The sequence below is a fragment of the Bufo bufo genome, chromosome 5 (genome assembly GCF_905171765.1).
Source record: "Bufo bufo chromosome 5, aBufBuf1.1, whole genome shotgun sequence".
Lineage (NCBI taxonomy): Eukaryota > Metazoa > Chordata > Amphibia > Anura > Bufonidae > Bufo > Bufo bufo.
In genome coordinates, this window is record NC_053393.1 from 227881734 (window position 1) to 227894407 (window position 12674).

The window sequence follows — 12674 nt, forward strand, 5'->3', positions numbered from 1 at the left end:
ACCAATGTGGATAGGGAAATGACTTTAAATAACACAAAATATGTAAAAATAAAAAATAATTGTAAAGGGGGAATATTAATCACCAATATTTATGTAAATGTCAATAATTAATCATAAATGGGAGGAGCCGTCTATTGATGACTCCGCCCATTTATACCTTTATATAACAATAATACTTTGCCTTTACCTTACGCTAATCACTAAGCTAGCTGTATGCGCCTTACTAAACTAACTATCGCTAATAACCACACATTACACAGATAGTTATATATAAAACACAGTATTTATTATTACCAACAATACACTAAGCACGCAATACACTAACAATACAGTACTATAAATACAGCACTAAACTACACTACACGGTACCCAAATTCCACCCACAAACTAACTATACAATACACACACACACATTTATATTATCAGCCCACCCACCTGGTTCTACTTACTGTCCCTATTGGGTACGACAAGGGAATAGGGGTGAGGTACAGTGGGGGGGTGATCAGGGCTTCAGGGATCTTTGGTAGGACAGGGTAGGTAAGGGTTGACAATGGGGGTGTTCAGGGCTGTACAGCAATGCAGGGGTTAATACCCTACAAGTGTACAGTGAGGAGGTTTATGCAGGCCACAGACACAAATACCAAGGCTGCACAGCAATGCAAGGGTTAACCAGGGGGGATATTCGTACAATTATGGCACTGCAGGAGTTAATACATACAGGCCAAGGAACACGGGGTAGTAACTATGCAGGGGTTAACCAGGGGGGGATATAGGGGTGAACCAGGGGGGATAATCGTAATCTAATTATACGCTATATCTATATATATATTTATAGATCAATGGTTATAAATATATATACATATAGACACACACACCACAATACAAACCTAGCTACACTAGACAATTCCCAATTCCACCCACACTCTAGCTGTACATACATTCCTTAGCAGCCCACCCAAAACACACACTCAGCTGCTACTGGGGTAAGCAGGCAGCAGTGAAGGGATAAGATTACAGGGCAGCTACATGGGTATGAGTTGGAGGCAGGGAAGGGGTGAATCAGGGCAGGTGTATTAGGGGTCTGGAGGGAAAGGGTTACTCAGCCATCTTTAGGGCCATGTGGCCTCTCTTCCTTCAGGCAGCAGTCCCCATGTGTCTCTGATTGTAGTCCAGGTTCCAAGAGGTCGCACCTCTGTCCGGTTTGGGCTATTATAGCCTCCTCCTTCCTCAGGCATGTGACATCATAGTGTGCCTTCCTACAATCCCAAGAGTCCTCCCCCCTAGTCCCAAAACTGCTGGGAGTAGGGGCATGGAGTTTAGCCATGGGGCAGAGGTGTGGAAAACAGGTTTTTGATGTCTCTGATTAGAAAGTCCCCTCACAAACGGTGCCAGAGAGTCTGATTGTTTGGGGCCTGAACAAAAGAGGACTAGATGCTAATCAGCTGTTATCCTACAGGCTATCAGCACAAGTTTTTCTCTAAACAACTCTGTTGATAAGAGTTGGAATTGCATATATACATAGTACATATTACATATATATCCACAGATGCTTGGGGCACATCTATAAACACATACAAAACCGGGGGTATGAATGGGCAGCAATAAGCCCACATACATACTGTCATGCTGACATAAGTGTGTATGCATAGACACGTGTGCAAATACATACACACATATCTATATATACACACACACCCTCGCATATATCTGGGGCATCACATACAGGGGACATACATATGTCCCCACTTGCCATACAGGGCCAATATATACACGGTCATACAGGAAATATATACTAACTATAAGGGGGCACATATATGTATAAGGGGACACATGATATATATATATATATCATAAAGGGGACACATTTTCCCCACAGGGGCCACATATTTCCCACGGGCCACCATGAGCCCCTCTGGGCCACTAAGGGCAGATGTGCACAGATGCTGGGCACATCCGCGCACATCATCCTATGAAGTGACCATTAATGCATGTGTATATATATCATAAATGCATGCACGTGTTTGCATGCATATATGTGTGTGTGTGTGTGTGTATATATATATATATACATACATGCATCTCAACCCTTCCTCAACAATAATCTTGATCTAGGAGATATGGAGTAGGAGGTTGAGGAGGCGGTGTAGGTGGGAGTGGAGGAGGAGGAGGTAGCCTACACTGCTTTTTGTTTTAAAATTTATTTATTTTTTTTAATTGGGGTACACTCCAGAACATTAGGAAATATAACCCTCCAGTCATGCTAAACTCACGTTCAGACAATACACCGGCTGCAGGGCAGGCCAGCACCTCCAAGGTGTAAAGGGCAAGCTCAGGCCATGTGCCCAATTTGGAGACCCAGAAGTTGCAGGGGCTGACCCCTGTCAGTTAGTTCGTGTATGTGTCTGCATACCTAGTGCCCCACCATGTCGCACGTCCCCGTGATGTTCACTATCCAATATGATATCTGCTCTATCAACTTTCGATGTTCTTTTATGCGCCTACCATGGTGATTACAGGTGGCGGGGAATCAGGGTTCCAGGCCGGAGAGGGAGCGTGAGAAAAAGAGACCAAGCTGCGCTTGTCTGTGATGACACCCCCTGCCGTGCTAAACACACGTTCAGATAATACACTGGCTGCAGGGCAGGCCAGCACCTCCAAGGCGTAAAGGGCAAGCTCAGGCCATGTGCCCAATTTGGAGAACCAGAAGTTGAAGGGGGCAGACTCGTCATTCAGTACGTGTAGGCGTGTGCACACATACTGCTCCACCATGTTGGTGAAATGCTGCCTCCTGCTAAGACGTTCCATATCAGCTGGTGGTGCTGGTTGTTGTGGCGTGCTGACAAAGCTTTTTCACATTTCGGCCATGCTAACCCTGCCTTCTGAGGTGCTGGCGGTGCCCCAGCTGCGTTGGCGACCTCTTCCTCTGCCTTCGCCTTGTGCTTCCACTGTGCCTCTGCTGTCAGGTGGGAATGCCACCAGCAGCGCGTCTACCAGCGTGCGCTTGTACTCGCGCATCTTATGATCACGCTCCAGTGACAGAATTAAGTTGTCCTTGTAACGGGAATCCAGCAGCGTGGCCACCCAGTAATTAGCACAAGTTAGAATGTGGGCAACTCGGCAGTCGTTGCGGAGACACTGCAGCATGTAATCGCTCATGTGTGCCAGGCTACCCAGAGGCAACGAAAAGCTGTCCTCTGTGGGAGGTGTATCGTCTGTGTCCTCTGTATCCCCCCCCATCCACGCACCAGTGATGGCCATGAGCTGGTCTGGGTGCCACCCTGCTAAGAACATGGTTCCTCCTCCTCCATATCCTCCACCTCCTCATCCTCCAGAACTGTGCCCTGGCTGGACAATTGTGTACCTTGGGTTTGTGGGTGCAGGAACCCACCCTCGGAGCCACTTGGGAATGACTGGCCGGAAACCCTACGAAATGATCCCTCTTCCTCCTCCTCCTACTCCTGTGCCACATCATCTTCCATCATCGCCAGGAGCATTTTTTCAAGAAGGCATAGAAGTGGGATAGTAACGCTGAGAACGGCGTTATCGGCACTGGCCATGTAGGTGGAGTACTCGAAACAAGGAACACAGGTCTCGCATGGAGGCCCAGTCATTGGTGGTGAAGTGGTGCTGTTCAGCCGAGCGACTCTCCCGTGCGTGCTGCAGCTGAAACTCCACTATCGCCTGCTGCTGCTTGCACAGTCTGGCCAGCATGTGCAAGGTGGAGTTCCACCTTGTGGGCACGTCTCATATGATGCGGAGAGCGGGAAAGCCGAAGTTACGCTGCAGTGCTGACAGGCGAGCAGCAGCAGGGTGAGAACGCCGAAAGCGCGCACAGATGGCCCGCACTTTATGCAGCATCTCTGACATATCGGGGTAATTTTTAAGTAATCTCTGCACCACCAAATTCAGCACATGCGCCAGGCAAGGGATGTGCGTCAAACCGGCTAGTCCCAGAGCTGCTACGAGATTTCGCCCATTATCGCACACCACCAGGCCGGGCTTGAGGCTGACTGGCACAAACTACTCATCGGTCTGTTGTTCAAGGCCTGTCCACAGCTCCTGCACGGTGTGGGGTTTGTCCCCCAAACAGATAAGTTTTAAAACTGCCTGCTGTCGTTTACCCCTGGCTGTGCTGAAGTTGGTGGTGAAGGTGTTACGCTGACCGGATGAGGAGTTGGTAGAAGATGAGGCAGCGGAGTAGGAGGAGGAAGCAACAGGAGGCAAACTGAAGCGCCCTGCAATCCTCGGTGGTGGAAGGACATGCTCCAAACTGCTATCCGCCTCAGGCCCAACCGCCACAGCATTTACCCAGTGTGCTGTTATGGAGATATAACGGCCCTGACCGTGCTTACTTGTCCACATATCCGTAGTCAGGTGCACCTTGCCACAGATGGCGTTGCACAGTGCACACCTGATTTTGCCCCCTACTTGGTTGTGAAGGAAAGAGATGGCTCGCCTGGAAAAGTAGTGGGGGCTGGGAACGACGTACTGTGGGACAGCCACCGCCATAAGGCCTTTAAAACTATCTGTCTCCACCAGACGGAATGACAGCATTTCAAAGGCAAGTAATTTAGAAATGCTGGCATTCAGGGCTAGGGATCGCGGGTGGGTAGGGGGGTACTTCCTCTTCCCCCTCCAGCATTTGGGATATGGAGAGCTGAACGCTTCTGTGGAACATTGTGGAGATGCTTGGTGACCTTGGTGTTGCTGGCAGATCCTCTGTTTGCAGGGTGCCAGGTGGCACTGTCACTCCAGAGGTGGATGAAGAGGCCGCGACTGCAGCAGAACAGGAAGCAGGAGGAGCCAGAGACCTTTCTTGGCTTTTGAGGTGTCTACTCCACTGCAGCTCGTGCTTTGCACTTAAATGCCTGGTCATGCAGGTTGTGCTCAGGTTGAGAACGTTTATGCCTCGCTTCAGGCTTTGATTGCACAGCGTGCAAACCACTCGTGTCTTGTCATCAGCACATTGTCTGAAGAACTGCCACCCCAGGGAACTCCTTGGAGCTGGCTTTGGTGTGCTCGGTCCCTTGCTGCGGTGGGCAGTAGGAGGCGTACAGTCTAGAGGACAGCCGCTCCGCTTTTGCACCCTGCTTCCTCTTTTGCTTTGCTGGTGGCTCTGTGCGACCACCGCTTCTTCCTCCGAACTACATAGGTCACTCGCATGACCTTGATTCCATGTGGGGTCGAGGACCTCATAGTCTTCACCCCTGCCTTCCTTGTCGGTCTGCACACTTTCAAAAGCCCTTAGCAGTTGGCACCTGTGTTTCGTCATCATCCGAGACATGCTGCGATGGTCCTCCCATGTACTCATCTTGAAAAATAAGTGGTTGGGCATCGGTGCACTCAATCTCTTCCACTTCTGGGGCAGGGCTAGGTGGATGGCCCTGGGAAACCCTGTTACCAGAGTCATCAAAAAGCAGAAGAGACTGCTGCATGACTTGGGGCTCAGACTGCTTGGCTGATGTGCAAGGGGGTGAGGTGAAAGACTGACGGACATCGACTGCAGGTGCCAACTGTGGTCTTTCAGAAGGAGACTGGGTGGGAGACAATGTGAAGGAACTGGATCCACTGTCAGCAACCCAATCTACTATCGCCTATACTTTTTCAGGCCTTACCATTCGTAGAGCAGCATTAGACTCGACCAAATACCGCTGCAGGTTTTGTCGCCTACTCGCACCTGAGGAAGGGGTTTCACTTGTGCGTGTAGCTGGCACAGATCGACCACGTCCTCTCCCTGCAACAGGAGCTCCACCAGCAGCACCACGACCTGGGCCATGTCCCTTATTTGACGCTCTCCTCATATTTTTCGAATTTAGGATCTTGCCCTAAATGGGTGTTTAATAGTAGAATAGAACGACAGTATGTAAATGGTGTATCTCACAAGGTCTGAACCAGTGTAGGCCTGAATTAAATATTTCTTTGGCCAAAATGGCTATTTCAAATGGCTGTATTTCAAATGCCTGATTCAGAGGGTGTATCTCACAGGGCCTGAACCAGTGTAGGCCTGAATTCAATATTGGTGCACCAAATGGCGGTATTTAAAATCTCTGAATGTAACCCAAATGTATTAAGGGTGTATCGCACAGTGACATCTGCATCAAAGGCTGCCAACTAAATTTTTTGTGCCCAAACGAGTGTTTGTTTAACAACTGAATTTGACAGCAGTATATAAGTCTGTAATTTCACACGTGCTGATGCTGCAAGGCCTACAATTTTTTTTTATTTTTTTTGTGAAAGTATGTTTTTCAAACCCCAGAAAATGATGGGTGTATTTCTACCTTAAATTGCACACTGACTAATCCAGATGTTGTAGTTTGCCCAAAAAATGGTGATTTGCAATGTCCCAAAAGCTCAGATGCAGTGCTGGTGCACTGAGCATGCATAAAATGGCGGCCGCCACCCACCTAACTAACTAACAGAATTATAGAAGTTGTTTCTTTGTTTTTTTTGGTCAATGGCCTCAGGGCATGGTAAAACGATTGTGCCCTGCACCCACACAACTATTTCTCTGTAGATCGCTGAGTTAGATTCTCTCCTATTCTCTCCCTGAAATCACAAGTTCAGCAGCATCCTCTCCCTACACTTGTAAAAGCAGAGTGACGTGCAGCGCTACGTGACTCCAGCTTATACTGTATAGAGGCTGGGTCACATGCTGCTCTGGCCAATCACAGCCATGCCATTAGTAGGCATGGCTTTGATGGCTTCTAAGGTCAGACAGTTAACCGCTTGTTGATTAGCTGCTCTGCAGCCTGTCAAAAAGCGCCAAGAAAGCACCGAACCCGAACTTTTACGGAAATGTTCGGGGTCCAAAAATCCTAACGTTCGGTACGAACCCGAACTTTACAGTTCGGGTTCGCTCAACCCTATTAGATAGCTAGATAGAAAATTAGGTAGTTATCTAGATGGGTCAATAGATAATATAATATTACTATAAATATTTTATCTAAGCAGGATTATAGATAGATAAGTTTTATAAATATATTCGAACATGCCCTGACATGTCTGTGGAGGTCGCAAAAAGTCGAGCTATTTTTAAAACTTAAATGAGTTGTAGCCTGAATATACCATATTAGGGCTTGTCCAGACAGCTGGAAAAGTGGCATGGCCACCTGTCACTTTGAGTTTGAGAAGAACAGTTCCCTCTTACTACTTACAGAGCCTCTGGTAAAGAGCTTCCTCCTTCTCTCAGAGCCCATTCAGTGAGGGCAGTGTCTACCTCCTGGGCTGAAAAGGCCTCTCCTTCCCTGGAGAGGATTTGCAGGGCGGCCACTTGGAAGAGGGCCCCTACTTTTACTAAACATTATAGGCTGGATGTATTTGGCAATGAGGACATGGCCTGTGGAAGTAAGGTCCTGGGTGCTGTAGTCCCTCCATGAGTTTTCTCTTTGTTAGTTCTCAGAGTCTGTTGTCATGGAGACGATTGGGGAAATGAGTATTACACTCACCGGTAATCCGGCATTTTGCAGACCGCACATTGCCGGCACTAATAGAATATGTCTGTTCTTGTCCGCAATTGCGGACAAGAATAGGACATGTTCTATTTTTTTCGGGAAAGGAATTGCGGACCCGGAAGTGCAGGTGTGCAATTCCATGTCCGGGCAGCACATCGTGCTGCCCCATAGAAGTGAATGGGTCCGCAATTCCGTTCCGCAAAATGCGGAACGAAATTGCGGACGCGTGAATGGACCCTTATCCTGGCGATTAGGGGTGGGGTTTTTAACCTCTGTGCTTTTCTTTCCTGTCCTATCAGAGGAAGTCAATCTCCGAGTGTGCTGTCATGGAGACTTTCAGGAAACCGGATTACCGGTGAGTGTAACACTGATTTATCAGTGTTAAACCTCATCTGCCACTTCTCTGCCCAAGCCTCCAATCTATCCAGATCCTTCTGTAGCTGTATACTGTCCTCTTCCGTGTAAATTACTTTACATAGTTCTCTGCAAAAATGCATAAGCTCTGAGTTCAGAACCAATGTCCACCACCCCAACAACTGTTACCCTAACCCTAAACCTATTTAGAAAGTCCCACTGCCCCTGAAAATGTGGAACTTTCCTTAAATACTACTTTCAGCACCATCTGTCTCTTCATCATGGGACCTCTTCACATGACCTAAACCTCCTGGGAGCCCATACGTTTTAGGCTTTACCAGTGGAGAGGTGAGTAAGCATGTGCGGGTAACATTAACCCTTCCACTGTCCACATCAAGGATATCAGAGATATTATCTTAACCATTTCACAGACACTCCACCAATTATGATGACATTAACCTGTTTACGGTCATAGACCTCCAGAGTTTTATTGCCTAAGACCATCAGGAATTCTGACATTAACCACCTCACTGTCCTAAGAGGGTTCAACATTCATATACAAAAAGTTCTCATTTAAAGGCTTTGAGGGAATATTGACAGCCGTTCACCTAAAAGTTTCATGTGAGTCACAACCAGCTAGCATGAAGAGAAGTTGGGAGTGATGGCCCAAGTTGAACTTTTACACCAGGGCCCATGGGCCTATAGCTATACCCCTAGCTGAATATGGACTGTGGACTATTTCATATTGACTGTACTGTTCCCTATGATTACAGACTTAAAACTAAATGTACTTTCGCACTAGCGTTAGGAGAATCCGGCAGGAAGTTCAGTTGCCGAAACTGCCTGCCGGATCCGTAAATCCGTATGCAAACTGATATAATTTTTTTTTTTTCCAGATCTGTTAGACATTTGCTTTGAAATACCGGATCTGTCTTTCCGGTATCATCCAGAATAACGGATTGGGTATTTTTTTTTCAAAGCTAGAAAGAACTGCGCATGCTCAGACCGGAAAACCGGGTCCGGCAATGCGGAAATTTCCAGAACACTTGGTACCGGATCCAGCATTAATACACTGCCTGTCCAAAAAAAAGTCGACGCCTGGATTTAACTAAGCAAATAGTTATGAGCCTCCTATTGGATAATTACTGCATGGGCGATTATCTTTCAACTGGCAACAAGTTATTTAACCCCAACTGGTGCAATGAGTTGCTTCTCATTTCTTAAACAACCATGTCGAAAGACACATCTAGTGGTCGTGGAAAAGATGTTAGTCTGTTTGAGAAGGGTCAAATCATTGGCATTCATCAAGCAGAGAAAACATCTAAGGAGATTGCAGAAACTACTAAAATTGGGTTAAGAATTGTCCAACGCATTATTAAAAACTGGAAGGATAGTGGGGACCCATTGCATTCGAGGAAGAAATGTGGCCGGAAAAAAATCCTGAATGATCGTGATTGGCGATCACTTAAACATTTGGTGAAATCAAATCGAAGAAAAACAACAGAACTCAGGGCTATGTTTAATAGTGAAAGTAAGAGCATTTCCACACTCTTAATGCGAAGGGAACTGAAGGGATTGGGACTGAACAGCTGTGTAGCCGTAAGAAAACCACTAATCAGTGAGGGAAACCAGAAAAAAGGCCTTAATTTGCTAGGGAGCATAAAGATTGGACTCTGGAGCAATGGAAGAAGGCCATGTGGTCTGATGAGTCCAGATTTACCCTGTTCCAGAGTGATGGGCGCATCAGGGTAAGAAGACAGGCAGATGAAGTGATGCACCCATCATGCCTAGTGCCTACTGTACAAGCCTGTGGGGGCAGTGCTATGATCTGGGGTTGCTGCAGTTGGTCAGGTCTAGGTTCAGCAACAGTATGTGCTCCAAGAATGAGGTCAGCTGACTACCTGAACATACTGAATGACCAGGTTATTCCATCAATGGATTTTTTTCTTCCCTGACGGCACAGGCATATTCCAAGATGACAATGCCAGGATTCATCGGGCTCAAATTGTGAAAGAGTGGTTCAGGAAGCATGAGACATAATTTTCACACATGGATTGGCCACCACAGAGTCCAGACCTTAACCCCATTGAGATGTGCTGGAGAAGGCTTTGCGCAGCAGTCAGACTCTACCATCATCAATGCAAGATCTTGGTTAAAAATTAATGCAACACTGGATAGAAATAAATCTTGTGACATTGCAGAAGCTTATTGAAACAATGCCACAGCAAATGCGTGCCGTAATCAAAGCTAAAGGCGGTCCAACGAAATATTAGAGTATGTGACCTTTTTTTTTTTTTTGGACAGGCAGTGTACATTTCAATGGAAATTAATGCCGCATTCGGCAAGTGCAGTAGTGTTCCGGGATTTTGTCTGTAAAGAATACAGCAGCATGCTGCAGTATTTTTGTCCGGTCAAATACCGTACAAGGGATGGAACAGAAGACATCCTGATGCATACTGAACGGATTGCTTTCCATTTTTTTCCGGTATTGAGACCCTTTACCAGATTTTGATACCGGAAAAGAATAATGCTAGTGTGAAAGTACCCTTAGGCTACTTTCACACTAGCGTTTTGGCTTTCAGTTTCTGAGATCCTTCATGGGCTCTCAGAAGCGGTCTAAAAAGGATCAGTTTTGCCCTAATGCATTCTGAATGGAAAAGGATCTGCTCAGAATGCATCAGTTTGCCTCCATAACGTCACCATTCTGCACTGGAGGCGTTTTTCTGTCCGCCATGTGCTGCTGAGCAAGACTGATCTCTCCTGACACACAATGTAAGTCAATGGGGACCGATCCGTTTTCTCTGACACTATAGAAAACTGATCCGTCCCCCATTGACTTTCAATGGTGTTCATGACTGATCTGTCCAGAAGACCTAATACAACCGATCCGTTCATGACTGATGCATGCAGTTGTATTGTAACAGAAGCGTTTTTGCAGATCCATGACGGATCTGCAAAAAACGCTAGTGTGGAAGTAGCCTAATTGTCTAACTACATGTTTACGTATGCTTGATACAATTATGGTGCGTCTCATCTGAAATATTTATTGTATAATTCACCCTCTACTATTTAATATTCTGTATCTCTGCAAGGGTTTTGCACCAGAAATGTGGAGGATTTAAAGTTGATTTTGTTAGGCTTATATAGTCTTTATAGTTAATACTATATTGTTATACACAGATGGTTTTTGTGTATAGTAAACACTTTTTCTTTTCTTTTTTCATCCCATCTCCTGTGTTGTTCTTTGCTATTCTATAAATGAAATTTTGCAGTACTAGATAACTTGAGGAGAAGGGGATTATGGGTAATTCAAGATAAGAAAATTCGTAGTTGAAGGGTACAGAGGGTCGTGGGACCTTCAATCTCTCGGTAGGTGAGGTTTCCACAGGCATTTGACATATCATTCCCATACAGCTGCCATAACATATGAGCCACACACTAACCTCCCCTACATTAACACATTATTCCCTCCAGTAGCTAACTACACTGCTCAAAAAAATAAAGGGAACACTTAAACAACACAATGTAACTCCAAGTCAATCACACTTCTGTGAAATCAAACTGTCCACTTAGGAAGCAACACTGAGTGACAATCAATTTCACGTGCTGTTGTGCAAATGGGATAGACAACAGGTGGAAATTATAGGCAATTAGCAAGACACCCCTAATAAAGGAGTGGTTCTGCAGGTGGTAACCACAGACCACTTCTCAGTTCCTATGCTTCCTGGCTGATGTTTTGGTCACTTTTGAATGCTGGCGGTGCTTAAACTCTAGTGGTAGCATGAGACTGAGTCTACAACCCACACAAGTGGCTCAGGTAGTGCAGCTTATCCAGGATGGCACATCAATGCGAGCTGTGGCAAGAAGGTTTGCTGTGTCTGTCAGCGTAGTGTCCAGAGCATGGAGGCGCTACCAGGAGACAGGCCAGTACATCAGGAGACGTGGAGGAGGCCGTAGGAGGGCAACAACCCAGCAGCAGGACCGCTACCTCCGCCTTTGTGCAAGGAAGAACAGGAGGAGCACTGCCAGAGCCCTGCAAAATGACCTCCAACAGGCCACAAATGTGCATGTGTCTGCTCAAACGGTCAGAAACAGACTCCATGAGGGTGATATGAGGGCCGACATCCACAGGTGGGGGTTGTGCTTACAGCCAAACACCGTGCAGGGCGTTTGGCATTTGCCAGAGAACACCAAGATTGGCAAATTCGCCACTGGGGCCCTGTGCTCTTTACAGATGAAAGCAGGTTCACACTGACCACATGTGACAGATGTGACAGTCTGGAGACGCAGTGGAGAACGTTCTGCTGCCTGCAACATCCTCCAGCATGACCGGTTTGGCATTGGGTCAGTAATGGTGTGTGGTCTCATTTCTTTGGAGGGCCGCACAGCCCTCCATGTGCTCGCCAGAGGTAGCCTGACTGCCATTAGGTACCGAGATGAGATCCTCAGACCCCTTGTGAGACCATATGCTGGTGCGATTGGCCCTGGGTTCCTCCTAATGCAAGACAATGCTAGACCTCATGTGGCTGGAGTGTGTCAGCAGTTCCTGCAAGACAAAGGCATTGATGCTATGGACTGGCCCGCCCGTTCCCCAGACCTGAATCCAATTGAGCACATCTGGGACATCATGTCTCGCTCTATCCACCAACGTCACGTTGCACCACAGACTGTCCAGGAGTTGGCAGATGCTTTAGTCCAGGTCTGGGAGGAGATCCCTCAGGAGACCGTCCGCCACCTCATCAGGAGCATGCACAGGCGTTGTAGGGAGGTCATACAGGCACGTGGAGGCCACACACACTACTGAGCCTCATTTTGACTTGTTTTAAGGTCATTACATCAAAGTTGGATCAGCCTGTAGTGTGTTTTTCC

The 12674-nt window shown here is 46.9% G+C and overlaps 1 protein-coding gene across 1 annotated transcript in view; it reads left to right on the plus strand.

Moving 5' to 3' along the window:
* The window catches only part of LOC121002474 (mediator of RNA polymerase II transcription subunit 1-like), a 170057-nt gene that overhangs the window by 62070 nt on the left and 95313 nt on the right, over positions 1–12674 (plus strand). The window lies entirely within an intron of this gene.